Here is a 23,534-nt window from a genome sequence, read left to right on the forward strand (position 1 = left end):
ATGTTCCCAGCATGGCAGAGCCTAGGCTGTGTCTCTGCAGGGAAAGATCCTGGGGGAATCGTGATGTGAAATGAACTGAAGCCTGTTCTGAAACCTCCACAACTGCCCTTCTCGCCCTGCCAGGCTGCAGAATGACGCCCACCTCTCGCTCCAGCTCATCCCGTCCTCCCATGGGACAGGAGAAATGGCTGTACTGGAGCCAGCTCAGGTGGGGGTTATTGGGGGGTTTGGGTTCCTGCTGGAGGGGGAGGGGCAGGAAATACTGAAGAGGTGGCAACTTCTGGGGAGTTAGGGCTGGAGGGGGCAGGGAATACCCTGGGTGAAGATAGGGAGTGGGGACAGTGTGTGACAAACCTGCTGGGACTTGTTAACATGGGCCTAGATCCTCAGAACAAACACTTGGGTGTTGGGGGAGAAAATTACCTAATTTGTGAAACAGGAAATAGAGAAGCCAACCTCCTGGGTGGGGCTAGGAAAACTGACCAGATTTCCAGTGCTGAACCCTCAGCCTGCTAGCCAGGGGCTGGTGTGACATGGAAAGGGGGCACCCAGCAGGGAGGTGTAGGGAAGATGTCCCGGCTCCTCACATCCAGCTGCTGGCAGTGGGGAGGGTGTTGGGTTCTCTACCATGGGGCTGTGCCTGGACCCTACTGGGGACTCCATCTCCTGTATCAGCCTCTGGCTAGTAGGTCTGTGGTGGATCTGCTGGGAGAGACAAGGGGCTCTCACTTCGTCCCCTCACCCAGATGTCTCCTGGGTGCTCTCAGCAGAGTTGGGATAGGACTCTGCTGACTCTCTCAGAGCTTCCATGTGATTGGCTCCTTTCCTCCATGAATAGTGGGGCTGAGAGTGGGGCAGCAGGTCCTGAGTGTTGGGCTCTTGCTCTTTCAGGGGCCGGTGATCTTTGAGGAGGTGGCTGTGTATTTCACCAGGGGAGAGGGGGCTCTGCTGGACCCCACTCAGAGAGCCCTCTACAGGGATGTCATGCAGGAGAACTGTGAGAATGTGACCTCGCTGGGTAAGGGTTCCTGTCCCCTCGGCTCTTGGAACAGGAAATGCAGAGTTAAGGTTCATGCCACTCCCCCAATGCCACCTCTGCTCTGCCCTGTTTCAGCATCACCCCGACGTACCAGAGACACCCACACTAGCCCTCTCCCCTCCCCTGTTACAGAGCGCTCTGGGAACAGAGCAGTGCAGCAGAATGTCTAACATGTTCTTCTCTTTGCTAAGATAATATTCGGGTTCAACTCCATCATAGCAAACAGAAGCTTCCTCCCCCTGGCCTGCTCTCCAGTACTGAACCTCCTGCACACAGGCCAGCTGAGACTTGCACAGTGTTACTACCCCCTTGCCCTCAACCTGAGTTTTCCTTTTGAGTCACTGCCTTCACTTACCCCTCACTAAGCCCCACAGATCACTCGAACATACGCCACCAGGGTGCTGACAACCCTCATGGCAAGAACATACCCTTGGGCACCTTTGCTGACAAAGCCTACAACACTCAGCATGGAAATGAGGCAGAATTGCCCCCCAAGTTTCACATGCACCTCTCTGCATAGCACAGGCACAGCTCTGCCCAGCTGCTGCAACCCTTCCCTCCATCAGCCAGTCACAGCTACAGCTGGCCCAGTGCACACAGCTACAGCTGGCCCAGTGCACACAGCTACAGCTGGCCCAGTGCACACAGATGGGGGCATGCGGATAGGTGCTGGGATTCCCACCTGTGAGCACAGCACAGACAATGTCTTAGTCTTTCCTCGGATCGATTATAGGTTCATAGCTTTGAAGGCCAGATGTGACTATTAGGTCATCTACTCTGGCGTCCTTTATACCACAGACCATAGAATTCATCCCGTTACTGCTGCATTGAGCTGAATACCTGAGTCCCTGTGGCAGTTGGTTAACATTTGCATGGCCCACACAGAACCATTCTCACTGGTTCTGGCCAGCTACAGGGTTAAGGGTTGGGGGAAAGTTTACATTAACTTTTCACTTCCTGGTCTGCAGAGGTTTAAGTTTACTCACCGTCCTGCCTTGCACCATATGGAGACAGCACTGGACAACCTTAACTCTGCATTAATGTAGCTTATGAGCATTTAGTTTCCTGTTTTAAAAAATGGATGCTTTCGCCGCTATAGCTGTGTCTGTAATTGAGCTTTGGCCAGCAGAGCCATGTTGGATGGTGTGCGTGTGTGCGCATGTGTGTGTGCACTTTTTCACAGCCTTAAACAATAGAGCTGGACTGGCAAAGCTTTTAAGAGCTACCTAAGACCTACCTAACTAGTTCCTCGACAGACACCTGACACGCCACTGTTGGGTGAACGAATATGCATGTACCTGGTCTGTGGGATCCCAGTAAAATATTAGGTACCCTGTGCCCTCTGCCAGGTGGCATCAAGAGGTCCATGATGAGTCACATCCTTCTCCTCCTCCAGTCGCTGCATTAGAGTGTCTTTAGAATGAGCCGGCTGACCCCCGTTCCAGCCTTCTGTTTGGGTTCCACGGGGCTCTGTCCTTGGTCCTCTTCTTTTCTTCCTCTGCACCTTATTTCTGGGGAATCTCATCCGCACACACACATTCACCTACCATCTCTGTGCTCCAAACTCCCAGTTCTGCCTCTCTGCTCCTGGCCTGTCTCCTTCTGTCGCAACTGAAATCTCGGCCCCTGTCTCTCTCTCTCATCTCCCCACTGATGTCCAGCCATCAGCTAAAGATCAACAGCTGAAGCAAAGCTCTTAATATTCCCCCCCAAGCCCTCCCTCCACCTTCTTTCTCTACTGCCGCAGACAGCACCATTGTGCTGCCTGTCACTCAGGTCCATAACTGTGCAATACCTTTGTCACGGAGCTCCCTCTGGGCCTCCTATCCAGGCTGTGCCTACACCTTGCATTTTCTTTTTGCATAACATCCTTAACAATTGGCCTTTCCTATCCATCCACGCAGCTACAGCTCTTAGTCATCCTCTCCTGTCTCAGTTACTCCAACATCCTTTTCTCTGACCTCACCTTGCGCATCTCCATTCAGAAGGGGAAAGCGCCCTCCTGGTCCTCGAACATGACTTATGAGGGAAGCTTGAAAGAACTGAGCATGTTCAATTTTGAGAAAAGAGTGAGTGGGGAACTGAGAACAGTCTTCAAATATGTCAAGAGTTGTTATAAGAGAGCAGTGATTAATTGTTCGTCACGTCCACTGAAGGTAGGAGGAGAAGTAATTGGCTTGATCTGCTGTAAGGGAGGTTGAGGGTGGGTAATACAAAAACCTTTCCAGCGATAAGGATAGGGGAAGTGCTGGAATGGATTACAAAGAGAGGTTGTGGAATTCTTGTCCCAGGAGGGTTTTAAGAACAGGTCAGACAAACTTCTGGCATATTTACACCTGATCCTGCCGCAGGGCGATGGGAATGGAGTAGATGACTTCTTGAGGTCCCTTCCAGCCTATATTAGAAGATTTTAAGATTCATTGCCTTAGCCCTTCGCTTTGATCACGTCTCCTGGTGGAGAATTCGGACCATTTTTGTGGATCGTCTGTGGGTGCAAATTTTGTTCCTAGAGCCCTGAAAATCTGCAGATATCCATGGGCCATTTTTGCAGATCGAATGCGGATATAAATTTTGTATCCATGCAGGGCTCTACCTGTCTTACTTCTGTCTATACCTACAACTTAAATCTATTGCGTACACAGTGACTACATCTGAAATAACATATGAGATCACCATAACAATGATCAATGAATGATAAAACGAACTAATTGGCTCCATGAACCACGGAGACTCTTCCTTTTCCATCCCCACCTGCAAGAGCCGCCGTCTCTCTTCTCTGCATGTTCTTTGGATCTTCGAATTTGTCCCTTCTGAAGTCACGTGGCCTGATTCTTATTTTTCACATTCTCCTTTGGCAGAAGAATTGGTCTGTGGCTCTTGAACTACACCATCTAATTTGCCAGCTGTCTCCACACACAGTGTTTTTTATGCCCCCTCCCTTTATACCTGACTCGCTAGGTTCCCTAATGCCGCAGGATGTGCTTTCCTGACATCTAATGCTGCTGAGATCCTGCCTTCAGTGATATCCCTGCCCTTCCTGGTCCTTACTCCACTGAACCCCGCCAGCCCATGCTTCCTGTTCCCAGCTTCCCCTGGACTCTCTCTTTGGCTCTGGACCTGTCTGTCAGCAAGAAGCAGTGCCAGGGACACTTGCCCTCTGCCTGGAGTCTTCACTTTCTGGGAAATGCAGTTCCAGTCTCTGTTTTTTAGGAGCCTCTTTGATAATGAGTGTCTGGCTGTGTGTGTTCCCAGGAAAGATGGGGATAGTTAAATCCCTCCTAAGCAGAGTGTTCTGCACCTTTGAGCACCTGGGGAGTTGGCCCTGCGATTTTATTGTTTAAAGTGGACTGGGGTTAAACTAATAGAATGTTTTTTATGATGATAAATGGCCTATGAATTCCCCTGATCTCCTTTGTTTTCTTTCCCTTGAGCAGGGTTTCCAGTTTCCCAACCCTCTGTGATCTTCCAGCTGGAACGAGGGGAAGAGCCGTGGGTCCTGGATCTCCCTGGTTCAGTGGAAAGCGAGATCCTGGGAAGTCCCTGCACAGGTGAGGAAACATTAAACCAACCCAGAAACTGTAAGTGCCAGAGGGAACCCGCTGGGATTCCCCACACAGACTCTGTGAGCTCAGGACAGTCCCCAGCAGATCTCACTCCTGGCTTCCTACAGATGATGATTGACACCTTGGCTGGAGCTCCCTCCCTTCCTACTGACTGTTTGGATGGGATGTGGGCAGGGCCGGCCTTGGGGAAGTGGCACCCTGGGCAAACTTGCATTTTGGTGCCCCTGGCTCCCATGGGCTCCCTAGGCAACCCACGTTCCCTTCCCCCCAACCTCTGCACTGTGTCCCTTTGCCCCAAATGCCTGCTCCCCCTCCTGCACCCCTAATCCCTACACCCCTTCATTCCTAACCTCTGCCCGCCTCATGCACCCCAATACCTGCCCCCTCCTGAGCCCCTAACCCCTGCACTGTGCCCCCTTCACTCCAGCCCTTGCACTCCACTCCTGTGCCGCAATCATTAATGATCTGGAGGATGTTGTGGACTGCACTCTCAGCAAGTTTGCAGATGACACTAAACTGGGAAGAGTGGTAGATACGCTGGAGGGTAGGGATAGGATACAGAGGGACCTAGACAAATTAGAGGATTGGGCCAAAAGAAACCTGATGAGGTTCAACAAGGACAAGTGCAGAGTCCAGCACTTAGGACAGAAGAATCCCATGCACTGCTACAGACTAGGGACCGAATGGCTAGGAAGCAGTTCTGCAGAAAAGGACCTAGGGGTTATAATGGATGAGAAGCTGGCTGAGTCAACAGTGTGCCCTTGTTGCCAAGAAGGCTAACGGCATTTTGGCTGTAAATAGGGGCATTGCCAGCAGATCGTTCCCCTCTATTCGACATTGGTGAGGCCTCATCTGGAGTACTGTATCCAGTTTTGGGCCCCACACTACAAGAAGGATGTGGAAAATTGGAAAGAGTCCAGCAGAGGGCAACAAAAATGATTAGTGGGCTGGAGCACATGACTTATGAGGAGAGGCTGAGGGAACTGGGATTGTTTAGTCTGCAGAAGAGAAGACTGGGGGGGGGGGGGGGGATTTGATAGCTGCTTTCAAATGCCAAAAGGTGGGTTCCAAATAGGATGGAACTAAACTGTCCTCAGTGGTAGCAGATGACAGAACAAGGAGTACTGACCTCAAGTTGCAGTGGGGGAGGTTTAGGTTGGATATTAGGAAACACTATTTCACTAGGAGGATGGTGAAGCACTGGAATGGGTTCCCTAGGGAGGTGGTGGAATCTCCTTCCTTAGAGGTTTTTAAGGCCCGGCTTGACGAAGCCCTGGCTGGGATGATTTAGTTGGGAATTGGTCCTGCTTTGAGCAGGGGATTGGACTAGATACATCCTGAGGTCCCTTCCAACCCTGATATTTTATGGTTCTATGCACCCCTTCACTGCTACCCCCTGCACCACTCTCCTGTGCCCCCAACCCCTGCACTGTGCCCCCGTTGCCTCTAACCCCGGCATCCCCCCCTGCACCCAAGTGGGGAACCTGACCTGGATGCACAAAGCAGCTGGCACTGCTGCTCGCTCCCCCACTGGACTGCTGCTCCCCCGCCCCACACAGCCCTGGGGGGCTGGGAGAGGGGAGCAAGGAGCAACGTCAGGGCTTCCTGCACCCAGGTCACTTTCCCTGCAGGCTGCGTAAGGGGAGGGCAGGAGAGCAGCTGCTCCTGATGTCTCAGCACCGCCCAGGTGGGGAAGTGACCTGGATGCAGGGAGCCCTGGGGTGTGTGTTGGGGGGGACTGTGTGTGTGTTGAGGGGAGGATATTAAAGAGTGTGTGTATGTTGAAGGGAGTGTGTGAAGGACTGTGTGTGTGTGGTGGTTGAGGGGAGGATATGAAGGAGTGTGTGTGTGCCTGAGTGAGTGAGCGCGCTGTCTCTTTAAGAAAGTTCTCAGGGTCAGGAGCCTGAACTAGGCTTGTTCAGACACAAGCAGCTGCCGGCAGCTCCGGCCCCAGAGAGGCAGCAGCACATGCAGATTCCCCCGTCCCGTCACCCCAGCTCAGTGGAAGCCGGGTACCTGGGTTGGCGGGAGGGGATCACCCCGCCATCAATCAGCACCTCCCCCCTGCAGAGCAGTCAGGAGGATGCTCCCAGTCAGGGGTGGACGGGGCGACTCCGGGGGTGAACGGGGTGTGGGGGGACAGGAACAGCAGCAGCTGCACACGTGGAGCAGGGCCGTGGAGGGGCCCCTCTGCTCCGGAGCAGTCACCTGACTCTGACGGCTGGTCGTCCAACTGCCCCCTGCAGCTCGGGTCTCTCCCACTCCCCCACGCAGCTGCTTATCTGCTCCCTGTGCCGCGTTCATCAGCCCAGCGAGCCTCTCGGCAGCAGGTCAGGTGGGAATCCAAACCCTGCGCCCGGCACCCCCTTGGGTGGGGCACCCGTACGGCCCCCCCTAAAGGCCGGTCCTGGGTGGGGAGCAGAATTGATCCCCTCCACTGTCCCCTGTGGGGAAGAGTTAGGGGGAATTCAGTCCCTGATTTTTATTTTCTGTCTCTCCAGCACTTACTTGGGTTTGCTCTCTGCCTTTCCATCCCCAATTCTGAGACTTCTCCTCTCTTCTAGCAGGTGATGGGGTGGTGAGGGAGAGCGAGGAGCAGAATCCTCACCAGGAAGATGCTGAGCTCGCCGAAGCGCATGGGGAATTACTGCGAAGAGCCAAAGGGAGTGTGTCCAGCCCCCGTGAGCAGGGAAAAGCTGGTGAAAGTTACCCCAGACCAGAGAGAGAGCAGGGAAACCACTCAGAGGAGAGAGTGGATGAACCCATTAATTGTCAGGGAACTCACAGGGACCTCAAGGAAACTACGTCCCAGGAGAAAATCCTCACGGAAAAGCGAGAGAATACATGTAGTGAGTGTGGGAAAAACTTCCATTACCGCTCAGTCCTTATTCGACATGAGATAATCCACACGAAAGAGAGACCCTACAAATGCTGTGAGTGTGGGAAAAGCTTCAATCGTACCTCAGCCCTTAGTAGGCATCAGCGAATACACAGAGGAGACAAACCCTATGAATGCTGTGAGTGTGGGAAAAGCTTCTCTCAGAGATATACCCTTTACTCTCATCAGAGAATCCACACAGAAGAGCGACCCTACGAATGCTGCAAGTGCAGGAAAAGCTTCACTCAGAGATCAGCCCTTATCTCTCATCAGACAATGCACACAGGAGAGCGACCCTACGAATGCTGTGAGTGCGGGAAAAACTTCACCCGAAGCTCAAACCTTACTAGGCATCAGAGGATCCACACAGGAGAGAGACCTTATGAATGCCGTGAGTGCAGGAAAAGTTTCAGTCACTTCTCCTCCCTTATCTCTCACCAGAGAGTCCACACGGGAGAGAGACCCTATGAATGTTGCGAGTGTGGAAAAAGCTTCTCTCGGAGCTCAAATCTTACTATGCATCAGAGGATCCACACAGGAGAGAGACCCTATGAATGCAGTGAGTGCGGGAAAAGTTTCACTCACCTCTTCTCTCTTATCTCTCACCAGAGTGTCCACACGGGAGAGAAACCCTATGAATGCAGTGAGTGCGGGAAAAGCTTCTCTCGAAGCTCAACCCTTGTTACACATTACGGAGTCCACACCGGAGAGAGACCATATGAATGCTGCGAGTGTGGGAAAAGCTTCACTCATAGTTCAGGCCTTTCTAAACATCAGAGAATCCATAAAGGAGACAAACTTCAGAAAAACCTTCTCTAGAGCTGTCAGGAGATTTTTTCTTTAATTCTTTTGACAGTTCCCAGGTAGTGAGTGTTAAGGCTGTTTGCATCTTTTGCACACTGTAGTCCCTCAGCTCCCACACATGAGTTGCCCACTTCTGAAGCTCGCCCGTCTTTGGGGTGGATTCTGTGGTCCTTTGTATCAACTCCATTGTCCTGCGAGTCATGGGAGCCTGTGTCCTTTCTACCAGGAATGTCATCACCCCAGGTGGGGGAGATGGGGGGGTGTCTTCAACCAGCTACGTTGAGATAAAATCTACCTGGGTCTCATCACTGTGGTTGCCATGGAGTTAGCTAGCTTGAGTTCATTTTCCTGATGTAATAAGAGAGCTATTCTTGCAGTAAAGACATGGGCTATGGATAGTCAGTGGGGTTATCTAGCACATTTCCTCCTGATCTGAGCTAACCATCGTCACATTTCCTTGTCTAAACAAACCTGGAGATTCACATTTATACTCCTCCTCCCAGTGCAAAGTTACTGTTAGAGACGTCAAGTTCCTCTTTGAGGACAGATTGTCTCATTCCCAGTTGTTCTCACATTACCCTGGATTGTGCAGAACAGCAGTTATTTTGCTGACTTTTTTTTCTCATTTAAAATATATTTAAATATGAAGAAGAGCTGGAGCAGTGTCAGGGAAATAAGGGTCATTTTAGGCTCTGTGACACTGGAAGGAGATGGGGCGACTCAGACATTCCATCCTTCCCCATCACCCCAGAACCGTTACCTTGTGCCTGAGCCATGCACAGTTCACCCCTTCGTATTCCTTCGCTTCCCAGCGTGTCTGGTGGGGTCATGTTCTTGGCTGTCCATGCTTGGGAATGGTGCTTGTACACGTCTTTGATCCTAAATCAGAGTCAGTCTGGCAGGAGATGAAAGTGTCAGACTTGGAAGGGGATTTCAAATGGATCCCAAGCACCGTTCAAATCCCCTTTTCCCTCAATGGCAAAGCCGCTTCTGGGAAGGTCGGCTGTTTTTTCTCCCATTATGAAGGTGCTAAAACTCCTGTAAATAACACTAACACGGCTACCCCTCTGATACCTCTCATTAGTCTGGATCTGTAAAAGCAGCAAAGAATCCTGTGACACCTTATAGACTATCAGACTTTTGGAGCATGAGCTTTCGTGGGTGAATACCCACTTCGTCGGATGCATGAGAAAGCGCTGGGTGAAGCAGGTTTCAGTGGATCATGGGAGAATCTCTCATCCTGATTCTGAGACATCAGATGTAACCTAGTCTGGAATTTCACTTTAAATTAAAATGAAAGTGTCTTCTACCTCTCTGTGATATGGGTTTTCTATCTTTCATGAAGGCTCCTTGGTCATATAACTGCATGTTAGTTTTGTTTGACAGAATGTAGCTCAGATTTTTTGGGAAATTTTTTTACTTCAGGTTTGTTTTTCCCCCTATTCCTGCATGATGACATGGAGAAAATTCAAATGCAGTTCAGTCAACAGGAGAGAATACTCCAAGCTGTTGGACATGTTACCAAAGAAACAGTCGTATGTTTAACTCTCCACTCTGAAAAGGTGAACAGCAGCAGACCCCAAATGGGTGCAACTGACCAAAGTAAGTGCACATGGTCGCAGGGTAGTTCAGTTGTTTAAGTCAATATTGTCTCAGATGATCCAGGGATAGAATTCCACAGCAAGTGATTCGGAACTAGGAAAACGCCCAGGTATTTGGTTCCCAAGGTGTTTGTGACCCAGTCCCTACAAGAGGTTACTCCTGAAGAGATCTCCTAGCTAATCCCCAAATTCGGGAAATGCTGTCTGTGATGAGGTGTATCAACCCTGCACTGGCACTGCTAGGGTTAACTGCGCCATGTGGGTTGAAGCGGCCACACCCCCTCACCCTCTCTGGGCATGCTCCGACTGGAGACGGGTATAAACGGGAGCAGCTCAGCCTGGGTGGACTGGGGAGAACAAACCGATGTTGTTGGCACGGATGGGGGGAGAGGCCAGGGCTGGGGTGGCAGGGGGTTGGGGGTGGGGGGAAGCCCAGGGCTCGGTCAGCAGGAGCATGTGGCGGGGGACCCCAGGGCTGAGGTGGGGGCAGCTAAAGTTGTTTTTGCTTGGAACGGCAAAAATCCTAGTGCCGACCCTGCCTCCACGCACTGTGAGGTAGGTAGGAGCGGATCATTATTATCCCTACTTGAAAGAGGAAGAAGCTAAGGCTGAGAAAGGAGAATTGACTTGTCTTAGGTCACACAGCCAGTCAGTGGCAGAGTTGGGAATAGGACCCAAGAGCCCTGATTTTCAAACTAACCATCGGATCTTGAATTTCAGACATTGAATGACCTGAATAAAGTGCTCTGATGAGCTCCATATCAACAAGTGTGCACAGTAATTATTCAGCAAGTATTTGAGGAGAACTGCAATGTTAGAGAGAATCATGAACTGCTGAGAGACCATTAATGCAGAGAAGCAGCAAAATTCATCAAACATAGAACTGGTTCTGACTTATTTCCTTGTTCTTAAAAGAGAACACGGACCTGAGTCTCGTCCCTGTCAATAACCCCCTGCTCAGCCAATCAGGGTAGAGACTGAGGACGGGAGGCTGAGGGTTCTCACCAGAGAGCCTAAAGGATGGCCCAGCTCACGGGTGGCGATCACTGCCCGAGCACTAGTTCAGCCCCACACTTTTGAGTGAACCTCCCACAGTGGGAGCTGCAGAGCACTCCCCCGCAACGCGCACACACACACCCTCCTGGTGTTGGGAGGGGAACAGGTAAAAGGACAAAGGAAGCAAGAGAAAAAGAGGAGGGAGGAAGAGGGGAAGCAAAAAAGAACAAACTTCAATGTCCCCAGTGATTCTAAGGGACAAAATCCCAGGTGCAGAATAAAGTTCTGCCTCCTTAAGCTTGTGTCTTCCATGCCTAGAATTCAACTGTCACCAGATGGATCAGACTGAACAGGTTTCAAACCTCCAGGAGGCTCTTACCTTCTAAACAGGGACAGCTGTTTTCTAGTAAAATCACTAAAAGGGAAGGAGAAAACTGGAAAGAGGTTCCTCCTGGCGCTCACATCCGTGAACCCAAATACTCTCTCAGTCCTCAAAGAGAGACTTGGAGAAGGAGACTTGCTGAAGCAAAGCCACAGGAGTCTCTGAGGTTTCCCTGGCCCCTCGCCCCTGTCCTGCCTGGCTGATGTCAGCATCTCTCTGTGAGGTCACCACCTCCCCACCACCTTGGACCAATAGGCTGAGGTCCTGCAAAAGGCCTTTGTGATGTCACTGCCACACCCCTCCCTTGCTGTGCTAATGTCCTGCCTCTGGCCAGGCACTTTGGAGGTTTGAGCTACTCCCTGGGGATCACCCCACTCATGGAGCGTTCGTTCTAGGCAGCAAGCCGGCTAGACAGGGAAACATCAGACGCTGCTCCCAATGCTACACTCAGTTTTTCAGAAATTAGTCGACTTTATGGCCAGATGAGACCATTAGAGAATCTAATCTGACCCCCTGCATATCACAGGCCTCCTGTATGACACAAGAGCTACTTTGGGGGCAAACACATTCCAGAAAGGCATCTAGTCTTCATGAAATGACATCAGGAGATGGAGAATCCACCACGTTCCTTGGTAGCTTGTTCCTGTGGTGAATCATCCTCGCTGTTGAATTTTTGTGCCTTAGTTGTAATATGAATTTGTCTCTTTTCACCTTCCAGCCATTGGGTCTTCTTATGCCTTTCTCTGCTAGATTAAAGAGCCCTTAAATACCCAATCTTTTCTCTCCATTAAGGCACTTCAATGAATTCACCTTTCAATCTTCTTTTGATTAGCTAATCAGGTTGAGCTCTTTCAATAGCTCACTAGAAGGTATTTTTTCCACCCCTCAGAAGATTAGGTGGCTTTTTGCTGCCCCAGCTCCAATTTCACATCTTTTTCAAATGAGGACACCAAAACTGGAGGCAGTATTCCAGTATCAGTCTCACTGATGCCGTGTCACCTCCTGCGACGTTATTGACTTAATCTGCAACTGCATAGATCACCGTTGCGACCACTGTTCTATATTTGCAGCCAATATTACAGAGAAGTGGTTGTGTAAGGGGTCTATGGAGAGGTTCTGATTGGCTGATTATAATGATGCTATCTCTAGATGTGAATCATTTTTTGTAGTTGACATTATGAATATTGGCCCTATGCTGCCTGTATTTCAAGCTTCTGCTCTGCTTCAGGGAATGATACCTTTGTTTAATTGATGAAAACATAAACTAGACACTTAGAGGCTTGGAACTGATTTCAGCTGATGGACAGGTTTGCTAGGTTTTTATGCATTTGGACAGCAAAATGTGGAGTGTTCACATTCATTTCAAGCATCCTCGTATGGTGGAGCTCCTGAACATAATGGAGAATGGAAATACATTTTTTTTTCTTTTCTTTAAGAGGGCACTTGGGTTTGAACCAAGGACCATTTGATCTGCAATTAAACACTCTACCCCTGAGCTATACCCCCATTACAACAGGAGTAAGGAAGAGTGATCTCCAGGACTTTGAAGGACAGACCCTGCTTCATCGAGCTCCTGTGCCATTCCCAGACCACAGGTGGTTTTAAAAATGGGGTTTGATTAAACTTCTTAAATGTGGTAAACACCACAGCTTGCACACCCACCGATATAGCTTCTCCCCATGACAGAGCTGCCACCTCCTGGGGAAGTGGATTGACTACACCAACAGGAAAACTCTCCCCCCTCAGCATGGAGCAGTGGTTCTCAAGCTGTGGGTCAGGACCACAAAGTGGGTTGTGACTCTGTTTTAATGGGGTCACCAGGGCTGGTATTAGACTTGTTGGGTCCTGGGGCTGAAGCCAAAAGTCTGAGCCCCCCCACCCAGGGCTGAATCCCTCAGGCTTTGGTTTTGCCTTCCCACCCCAGGGCTCAGTCTTTGGCACTGCTCCCCCCCCCCCGAGTGGAGGTGCTTGGTTCCTCTTTCCAGGGCTACGTATTAAGTTATTTTGGCAGAAGGAGGTTGCAGTGAAAAGACGTTTGAGAAACCCTGGCATAGAGCATCTCCATTACTGAGCTGCAGCAGCATAGACTCACTGTTTGAAATATTGACCTGGCCTTAGCCTCTGAATATGTCTAGGCTTGGCTCCCTCTGGCACTGTTGTGATCAGACCCTGAAAGTACAGCCATGGAGACACCACACACCAGCCTTGCCTAGCTGGCAAGGATCAAACTTTCACAGAAAGGCACCCATGGTTTTTTAGCCTAGCACCCTAAGGCCTCAGCCACAACCACTTAACACAGGGGCCTTTCTACACTCTGGTTCTGTTCTCACTGAAGGGTCATTACAAATTGTTTGCTCAGACCAGCTTCCCCAGCACACTCACTGCTGTGCAGCTCTGTACGTGTGGCCATGGCTGAACAGCCAGAGTTACTGCCCATTTCCCCACTGGCTGGAGCATGATTAGAGTGTGTTTGTGGTTAATGATGTTGCTGTAGATTGTTCATTCCCTGCCTTGGCAATTCAGGCAGTCCCTTTTCCCATTGTATTGCCAGCACCTCTGGGAGTCCAATAACAGAGGCAGGTTTTCTCTGGGCATTGAGATTTTTGAGGGCGTTGGTGGCTCCGTTCTTTCCTCACCCTGGAGTAAACTCAGCTTTTTATTCCATCCTTGATGACTCATGGAATAACAGCAGCAGCAAGAAGAGGAGAGTGAATATCTCATTGCCAGGGGGAAGGTGGACGCATTTCCTCTGTCTGACCATTGCCATTGCAGGAGAGAAGGTTTCAGTGGAATCGAATGCCCTGGCTCAGACAATAGACACAGGGAGGTTTTGCTGTTCATGGATCTGTGCAAAGGAAATTGTGTGTCCGTGTGTGAAAATGGGGAGGGATATGAAATGCCCATGTGGTGGTGCCTAAGGCAAAAGGGAACCCTAGAGGATTAGAACAGGATAAGTTCTCAAGCAACATGTTTCTTACTTTGCCCATCTGTTAGGTTTGATTATTATCGATGGAAAGATTTTGCCATTGGGTCGTGTGTTTACACAGAAATTGACATTTACCAACAAATACGTAATTCTTCCAAGCCTGCCTAGTCTGCTGGTGGTGAGTTTAGAGGGACACACTCACTCTTCCCACCCCCCATGCCAGGCCTGTGCTCTCCAGCATATCAACTTCCCACAGAGCTGGGATCCTTCCCTCATCTCCCCCCAGACCACTGCCCCACCCCCACTTCTGGGGTCCCCTTCCAACACTGTCCAACTCCCCTGCTGGCAGGATCCCTTCCTATTCCTTTCATTTCCTGCCTCCCCTCTGAGCAAAAGCTCTGCACTGTTCCCACACTGGGAATTGAACCCAGGCTGCCTGGGTGAAAACCAGGAATCCAGATCACAAGACCATATGGGACTTGTATAGTTAATAGCACATTTACACATTCACACCCAACAATTCAAAGTAGCCATTCAAAAAACCTTCAAAAACAGACTTCAAAGAGAAATTGCAGAGTTACAATTGATTTGCAAACTTAACACCATTAATTTGAGCTTGAATAAGGACTGGGAGTAGCTGGCTCAGGACAAAAGCAATTTTCCCTCTCTTGGTATTGACACCTCCCCATCAATTATGGGGAGAGGACCACATCCACTCTGACTGAATTAGCCTTCAACACTGGTTCTCCCCTTGTACGGTAACTCCCGTCACTTCATGTTCCAATCTATATTTATGCCTCTATCTGCAATTTTCACTCCATGCATCTGAAGAAGTGGGCTTTTTACCCACGAACGCTTATGCCCAAATAAATCTGTTAGTCCTTAAGGTGCCACCGGACTCCTCATTGCTTTTAATTCCAAGCTGATCTTAACCCTTTCAGTACCCTTACAAACTCAGATGCTTCTCACCACAGGCTGGCTGGTGGCTTTTCAGCCAGGCTCTCCCCTTTCATCAGCGCTTCAGTTGCTTGGTGTGGGGGTGTCTGTAGATGTAGGTGACAGAGAGAGATAAAGCCTGGCACATGTCTCTCCTTTTATCATGTCCTTTCTTCCCTCATGGCTTTGCCCCCCTTCCCCCTTCAGAGTCAGGTGAGCATCACTGCGTCTCTCCAAGCAAGTCTGAGCAATTCCCCTGGGGTGTCCTCATGCAGGTGAGTCAGTGCATTGTAGCTCCCTTGCTGGGCAATGGCTGTCGATGGGTTGTTTGTCACCCTGTCCGGGTGTTGGTTACTTTCCTTGCTGTTGCCACTGGGGATCTAATATTTGGCTGACTCCCCCACCTTACAGCACAGTGACAACCACACTGCACAATTCTCATAACTTCATATGCATGCATGGTATACATCTATGGGTAGAGAAATGACTTTCAGCAGATCATATCCTTTCCCTGATACCTTACAAGTCATGCTCTATATGTAAGATCTCAATGATATGAAAATGAAGATTATGGGGGTTACAGCCGCTCCCCCAAAGGTATAGAATGTCACACTGAGATTCTATGTTCATTTGTTCTGTAACAGCATTACAGGGATCCAATGACTGACCAATGGCATTTCCAAGTGCTAAAATAGCAAGCGATGTCGGTCTCTCATTGGCCATCAGCGACTGAAGATGTGGTTTAATGAGCTGGAGCTTCAAGGCGAGGGTGGCTCTGTCCACTGCCTTCCGTTGCGCTGCTGGGCCCCAAGTCCCTGGTGGCCAATATGTGACGCTGGGAGAAGAGAGTGGGGTGGCAAGTGGCGGCAGAACTTTTGCCACCAAGGTCTAGCTGCCCAACTTCCTCCTGGTACTGCTGGCCCCCTGTCACCTTCAGGTAACCCAGGAACTGAGGCAGGAATAGGGCGAGGAAGCAAGTAAAGCCGAGCAAGGAAGGCAAAAGTGAATCTTGTCTTCATGGGCCGCTCGCAATGAGGTCCTTTTTCTGTGCCACAGCTGACAACAACATCCCAGACAGAAAAGCAGGAGGCCAAAAAGAAACCGAGCAGCTGCTGAAGTAGTTCAGTTGGGAGCGTGCTAGACTAACAGGCTCTTCTATCCCCCTTTGTGCACAGGTGGGATGTTTTCTGAAAGTGCAGCAGTTCCTTTAACTGCCACGAGTCCCTCATTTCAGGCTATGCAGCAGGAAAAGGCAGCATGGGCTTCTGCACCGAGTTGGCCCACCTGACCTTTCATTCTTCTCTTGCTCTTTGTCAGCAAGGGGAAGAAAAAGAAGCTCTCCCTCAAGCTGGAGTCACAAGGGCGACGTAAGGACGACTTCCTGAGCCCCGGCTCCAGTCTTCTGCGCTGCCTGCTGGCCCATTGAAGGGCTGCCACCACTTTCTCCAGGTTTGTCCATCGGTCTGTGCCAGGGTGAGCAATAGCCAAGCAGACGGAGTTTCTGTAGTGTAGTGGTTATCACGTTTGCCTGACAAGCAAAAGGTCCCTGGTTCAAAACCAGGCAGAAACATGCTGGCTTCTTTTTCCCAGATCCCCTTGCTGTTCAGGAAGATGCTCCTCCTTCTCCTATTGGCCTGTCTGTGGGATAACTCCAACCCCCGCATGACAGAGGGTGCTGACAGCAGTGGAGAAAGCACCTTGGCGTCAGGCTGGAGAACCTAGAGGAGTGCGGCGTGTCACCTTTTGGAGGCTTGTGGCTTGGTCTCCTCTGCTGTTGGAGGTTGGCCGGTGGAGGCCGACTCTTCCTGCTGGCCTCCTCTGCGTGACTTGCCAAAGGAGGAAGTGAGGCAGGAATGGGGCAAAAGAGGAAAGTGGAGCTGAGAAAGGCAGGGCAGAAGCTAAGCACCTCAGTGCGGCTAAGTGGGGTTAGTAGAGTGTCACCATTCATTCTGCAAAGCCGGGGGAGGTGCGGTTGGCTGCTGGGAGGCAGAATCCTGTGCCTGCCTCTTGGCTTCCCAGGGGTGGCTCCTTGCAGCCCAGGAGAAGCGGGGTTCTGGGGGGAAGGAAAAGCAGCAATGGCGAGGCTGAGTGGGCTCCTTTCTGGCCGACATGGTGGGCTGTGGGGGGGTTGGGAGTTGCCTGTAAGCCGTAAGTGGACTTGGTGCAGTGAAAACCGCTGCTCCATTCTGGCTGACCTGGGGGAGCCATTAATGACTTGGGAGTGGGGGCAGGGCGCTGGCTGTGAGCAAATGGGATCCAGGAAGCCCCAGCCTGCCCCTCCAGGGGCCAAGTCATCTTCTTCTCTCCTGCCATGGGGAGCCCGGCCTTAAGCCTGCCCAGCATGCACTGCAGCTCGAGCATTAAGCCTTCCTGTGGCATAACCGAACTACGGCCTAGCGTAATAAGGTGTAAAGTTTAGATTGTGAATTTATCTTTAATTTCCATGGTAACTTACTTTGATCTTTTATGCCTACCACTTATAATCATTAAAACTCCATCTTTCTGTAGTTAATAAATCTGTTTTATGAAACTGGTGTATTTTGCTTGAAGTTCTTAGGAAATCTCAGCTCCTTTACAAAGCTGGTTCATGTACTATTCACAGTGAGGGAGGGGTGGACCCTGCGTAATAAACTCACTACTGTGTCATACAGGAGGCCTGTGATATGCAGGGGGTCAGATTAGATGCTCTAATGGTCTCTTCTGGCCATAAAGTCGACTCATTTCTGAAAAACTGAGTGTAGCATTGGGAGCAGCATCTGATGTTTTCCTGTCTAGCCGGCTTGCTGCCTAGAACGAACGCTCCTTGAGTGGGGTGATCCCCAGGGAGTAGCTCAAACCTCCAAAGTGCCTGGCCAGGGGCAGGACATTGGCACAGCAAGGGAGGGGTGTGGCAGTGACATCACAAAGGCCTTTGGCAGGACCTCAGCCTATTGGTCCAAGGTGGTGGGGAGGTGGTGACCTCACAGAGAGATGCTGACATCAGCCAGGCAGGACCGGGGCGAGGGGCCAGGGAAACCTCAGAGACCCCTGTGGCTTTGCTCCAGCAAGTCTCCTTCTCCAGGTCTCTCTTTGAGGACTGGGGGAGTATTCGGGTTCATGGATGTGAGTGCCAGGAGGAACCTCTTTCGAGTTTTCTCCTTCCCTTGTAGTGATTTTACTAGAAAACAGCCGTCCCTGTTTAGAAGGTAAGAGCCTCCTGGAGGTTTGAAACCTGTTCAGTCTGATCCATCTGGTGACAGTTGAATTCTAGGCATGGAAAACACGAGCTTAAGGAGGCAGAATTTTATTGCGCACCTGGGATTCTGTCCCTTAGAATCACTGGGGACATTAGGGTTTGTCCTTTGTGTTTCACCTTTTCCTCCCTGCCTCCCTCCTTTCTCTTTGTCTCTTCCTTCTTTTGTCCTTTCTCCTATTCCCCTCCCAACAGCAGGAGAGGGGTGTGTGTGTGTGTGTGTGTGTGTGTTGCGGGGGAGTGCTCTGCAGCTCCCACTGTGGGAGGTCCACCCAAAAATGTGGGGCTGAAATAGTGCTCGGGCAGTGATCCCCACCAGTGACCTGGGCCATCCTTTGGGCTCTCTGGTGAGAACCCTCAGCCTCCCGTCCTCAGTCTCTACCCTGATTGGCTCAGCAGGGGGTTATTGACAGGGAGGAGACTCAGGTCTTGTTGTTCTCTTTTAAGACCAAGGAAATAAGTCAGAACCAGTTCTATGTTTGATGAATTTTGCTGCTTCTCTGCATTAATTGTGTCTGAGCAGTTCATGATTCTCTCTAACCTTGCAGTTCTCCTCAAATACTTGCTGAATAATTACTGTCACTGTTGTTGGTCTGGAGCTCATCTGAGAGCACTTTATTCAGGTCATTCAGTGTCTGAAATTCAAGATCCGATGTCAAGTATCAGAGGGGTAGCCGTGTTAGTCTGGTTCTGTAGAAGCAGCAAAGAATCCTGTGGCACCTTATAGACTAACAGAAGTTTTGCAGCATGAGCTTTCGTGGGTGAATACCCACTTCTTCGGATGCAAGCACTTCTGCTTGCATCCGAAGAAGATCCGATGGTTAGTTTGAAAATCAGGGCTCTTGGGTCCTATTCCCAACTCTGCCACTGACTGGCTGTGTGACCTCAGACAAGTCAATTCTCCTTTCTCAGCCTCAGCTTCTCCTCTTTCAAGTAGGGATAATAATGATCCGCTCCTACCTACTTCACAGTGCTTGGAGGCAGGGTCGGCTCTAGGATTTTGCCTCCCTAAGGAAAAAATTTTGGCTGCCCCATTCCAGCCCTGGGCTCCCCTCACACCCTCCTGCTGCCCAAGCCCTGGGCTCGCAACCTGCACCCGCTGCCACCGCAGCTCTGGGCCTCCCCACACCTGCATCCCCCTGCAACCCCACCCCTGGGCTCTTCCCCCCCCAACCCACACCCCCCATGCCATTCCAGCCCTGGGCTCCCCCCCACAATCTGTGCTGCCCCAGATCTGGGCGTTCCCTTCCCCACCAATGCTCCCCAACCCACACACCCCCTGCCGCCCCAGGCCTGGGTGCTCCCCCCACCTGCACCCTCCTTCCACCCCAGCCCTGGGTCACTGGTAACTTGCTCCCAGGGTGGGTCACTCAGCAGGGATTTTGGATGTGCACAGAACACAGACAGGATTGGTTCCCATATGGTTACAGAGCTGCAGTAAAGTGGAACAATTTTCAGCATGTGTGATTGGAGGAGATCTGGATGCATATTATAAGACTGTGCTCCATAAATGAGGAAAAGTTGAGGTGCCTTTATTATTCTTTTGTTCCACTCTTTCTTTCTCTGGGGAAGTTGCCAATGCAATATCACTGTCTTCCTTTTAAACAAATAAAACAAAAACAAACAAAAAGGCAATGGCTGTTGAAAATAGCAATTCCAGTCCTAATAACCCCTGGGAAGCATTTCTTGCTCAGTTTTATCCTCCTTTTGCTACGGCAAATGACAGTGGATCAGCCTATTTGATTTGGGAGAAATGAAGTAACAGCTGCCCAAACTGAGCTCGAGCGCTCCTGAATGTTGAGGTGTTCAAATCTGGAAGGCAGGCGCTAGATTCCCTTTCTGAACATTAACTAAATCTGGAAAGGAAAAGTCAATTTCTGCTTCCACGGCTCAGGAGTGGAAATCCTCCTACGTGCCTGGGGCTGTATCTAGAGCTGCCCAGGTCCAGCAGAGCCTCCCCTCCCTCACTTTTCATTTTAACTTCTGGTGGGATCCACATACCTCCCTTGCCAGGCTTCAGCTAGAGAGGGGGCCTGTCCATTTAGTCCCCCCAATTCCTTCTTTGGGGGCTGCCAGGTGAGGTCACACCAGTATCCCTCAGCCCGTCTGGGGGTGTCTTCTGAAGGGGATGTCTGGGGCAAAGCTTTCTAGTCCAAAACGTCAGTGGCTGGAGGGGGGCGCCATTTTCAATAGTTTAATGTTTGGTGCTGCAGTGAGTGACTGCGGTGTGCTGTAATATAGCGGACCCCCCCCCCGGGTCTTTGAATGAGGCTTTATACTGGGGTGGAGGGAGTGAGGAGGCAAGCAGCGAGTCGGTGGATGGAGAGGGGCAAATCTCCGAGATTCAAAATCCGGGACTGTGTCTGTTGGTTCTTTTTGCTGCTTTTCTCTGGGCTGGGGGTTGTCCCAGTGCCGCACAGAGGGGGTTCCCACAGGAAGGTGCTTGCTCCTAACCCCCGAGGCCGTCAGTGTGTCGGCTCTTCTCTAGCCAGCCCACTTGCCAAGTCTGATTGGCCTTGGTCGGGCTCCCAGCCCCTCTCCAAGGGTTGCAGCTGTCTGGAGGTGCTGCCTTCCATGCCTTCCTCAGTCCCACCTCATTCACTCCACAGGGCGACTGATTACCAAGGAGGCGGAAGATCTTATTCTACTTCTAGCAAAAAGACATTTTTCTGTTACCTTAATTACACTACCTTAGGGGCCCCCTATAACATATTACCAAGGTTCAATACAAAGTCATAGACAAGTTATACAAAAATGCGTAATGCAGAGATTTATCTACAACCGCACTGAGTGACTGCTGTGTGCAGTGATATAGTGACCCCTGGGTCTGTGAATGAGGCTTTACACTTGCGGGGGAGGGTGAGGGGGCAAGTGGGGAGCAGGTGGGCGAGCGGGTTGGCAAGTGGGGAGCAGGTGGGCACAGAGGTGAGCAGTGAGTCAGCAGGGGCTCTAGGGGTGGGCATGGGGGTTTCTGGCAGGGGAGGAGGAGGAGAAAGGAGGGGAGTGGTGGGTGGGAGACTGACTAGCTGGAGATGCAGCAGGCCAGAGTGGGGCTAAGTGGTGAAGAGGGGTGTGATGGTGAGATCTGGTCACCCTACGGGGGCCGTTTCTTCCCCTCCCCAAACCTTCCTTTTCGGCCCCAGCTGTTTTGGTGGAGCGGTGCTGGGGAAGGAGGGTTGGTTTCTGTGGGGCGGGCAGCGCTGGGGGTTGTTTCCACAGGGATGGGTGGCGCGGGGGAGGTGTTTCAAGGGGGCTGGATGGCACAGCCCGGGAGCGGAGCAGCTCCTGGGGGCGGGGCTCTGGCACAGCCCGGGGCGCAGGGCAGCTCCTGGGGCGGGGCTCTGGCACAACCCGGGGCGGGGCAGCTCCTGGGGCGGGGCTCTGGCACAACCCGGGGCGGGGCAGCTCCTGGGGTGGGGCTCTGGCAGAGCCCGGGGCGGGGCAGCTCCGGGGGCGGGGCTCTGGCAAAGGGCGGGGCGGGGCAGCTCCGGGGCGGGGCAGCTCTTAGGGGCGGGGCTCTGGCACAGCCCGGGGCGGGCAGCTCCTGGGGGCGGGGCTCTGGCACAGCCCGGGGCGGGGCAGCTCCTGGGGCGGGGCTATGGCACAGCCCGGGGCGGGGTAGCTCCTGGGGCGGGGCTCTGGCACAGCCCGGGGTGGGGCAGCTCCTGGGGCGGGGCTCTGGCACAGCCCGGGGCGGGGCAGCTCCTGGGGCGGGGCTCTGGCACAGCCCGGGGCGGGGCAGCTCCTGGGGCGGGGCTCTGGCACAGCCCGGGGCGGGGCAGCTCCTGGGGCGGGGCTCTGGCACATTGTGACGCAGGAGCCCGGGCCCAGCAGCTGCTCCTGGTGGCCACGTGCTGCCAGCAGCGCTGGAGCCGCCCGGGCCGGAGCGGAGCCGCTGTTCTCAGCTGCAGCAGGAGCTGCCACCGGCCCGCTGGGCTCCAGGTGGGGACAGAGCCTGGGGCCCGGGGCTCCTGGGTGCGGCTGGCGGGGCGGAGGGGAGAGGCCGGAGCTGCAGGCGGGAAGGGCGGTGGGGCAGGCGGGGTTGATCGGTCTCTGGGCACCAGGAGCCCCGGGGCAGAGTGTGTGTGAGTGTCCCGGGCCCAGGCGTGCGCATGGGGAGCCCGGCACCCCAATGCCCTGAGCCCGGCTGGGAGGCTCCCCCTCCCGTGGGGGCTCGGGAGGCTGTGGCGGCTGCAGGCGGGTGCTCGGCCCCCCCGGGCAGGGGCGGCTCTAGCGTTTTGGCCGCCCCAAGCAGTCATGCGCGGGAGGCACCCCGGAGCCGCGGGAGCAGCGGACCTCCCACGGGCATGACTGCGGAGGGTCCGCTGGTCCCGCGTGGCTCGGCTGTACCCCCCGCGGCTGCGGACGCGGCGGCTCCGCTTGAGCTGCCGCAGTCATGCCTGCGGCAGGTCCGGTCATCCCGGGGCTCCGGTGGACCTCCCGCAGGCATGACTGCGGCAGGTCCCCCGGCCCAGCCTGCTGCCCCCCCTCGGCGGCAGGGGACGCCCCCTAGATTTGGCCGCCCTAGGCACCAGCTTCTTTTGCTGGTGCCTAGAGCCGCCCCTGCCCCCGGGAATGACCCGCTGCCGGCAGCTTGTGCTGCCTCCTCCGCGGAGCTTTTCCCCGGGGACGGCCTCAGTGAGCCCCCCCCCAACAGCCCCCGGGGTCAGTGGGGGGGCGGGGCCAGCAGCTCCAGCCCGAGGAAGCTGGAGCAGTTGGGAGCGGGGGGAGGGGGTTGCAGGGCACGGGAAGGGGCTGGGGCAGCTGGGAGCGGGGCAGCCGCGGGGAGAGAGCCCCCGGGAACGGGGCGGTGACCCCGGCTCCCAGCCCGGGGCAGGGCGCTAGGGAAGGGGAGGAGGGGACGGGAGAGGGTGTGAGGAGAAATTAGAGGGGGGGGCAGGTTCCCAGATCTCTGATCCGCTCCCCCCCCCGGCACACTCACTGCAGCCTCCCTGCCCAGGGTCACTGCCCTGTGACCAAGGTGAGGAGCAGAGAGAGGAAGAACCAGCCCCGGACTCTCCCTATTCCCCCTGCGGCAGGAGTGCGCTGCCCTGGGGGCAGGGGCAGGGGGACCCCCCCAAAGGGGCTCCTTTGGGTCTGGTCTGGTCCAGGGTTTGATTCACACCCTGGTGCTGGGAGGGCTTCAAAATGTCTTGGTTGGTTACTGCTGCTGGGGG

The 23,534-nt window shown here is 52.9% G+C and overlaps 2 non-coding genes and 1 pseudogene across 2 annotated transcripts; 1 reads left to right on the top strand and 2 right to left on the bottom strand.

Moving 5' to 3' along the window:
* LOC120381855 overlaps positions 1 to 23,534 on the bottom strand; it is a 302,668-nt pseudogene that overhangs the window by 111,137 nt on the left and 167,997 nt on the right.
* TRNAC-GCA lies at positions 12,698 to 12,769 on the bottom strand. The gene has a single exon. It is a non-coding gene; the product is annotated as a tRNA-Cys (tRNA).
* TRNAV-GAC lies at positions 16,623 to 16,695 on the top strand. The gene has a single exon. It is a non-coding gene; the product is annotated as a tRNA-Val (tRNA).

The sequence above is a fragment of the Mauremys reevesii genome, linkage group 14, assembly GCF_016161935.1.
Source record: "Mauremys reevesii isolate NIE-2019 linkage group 14, ASM1616193v1, whole genome shotgun sequence".
Taxonomy (NCBI): Eukaryota; Metazoa; Chordata; order Testudines; family Geoemydidae; genus Mauremys; species Mauremys reevesii.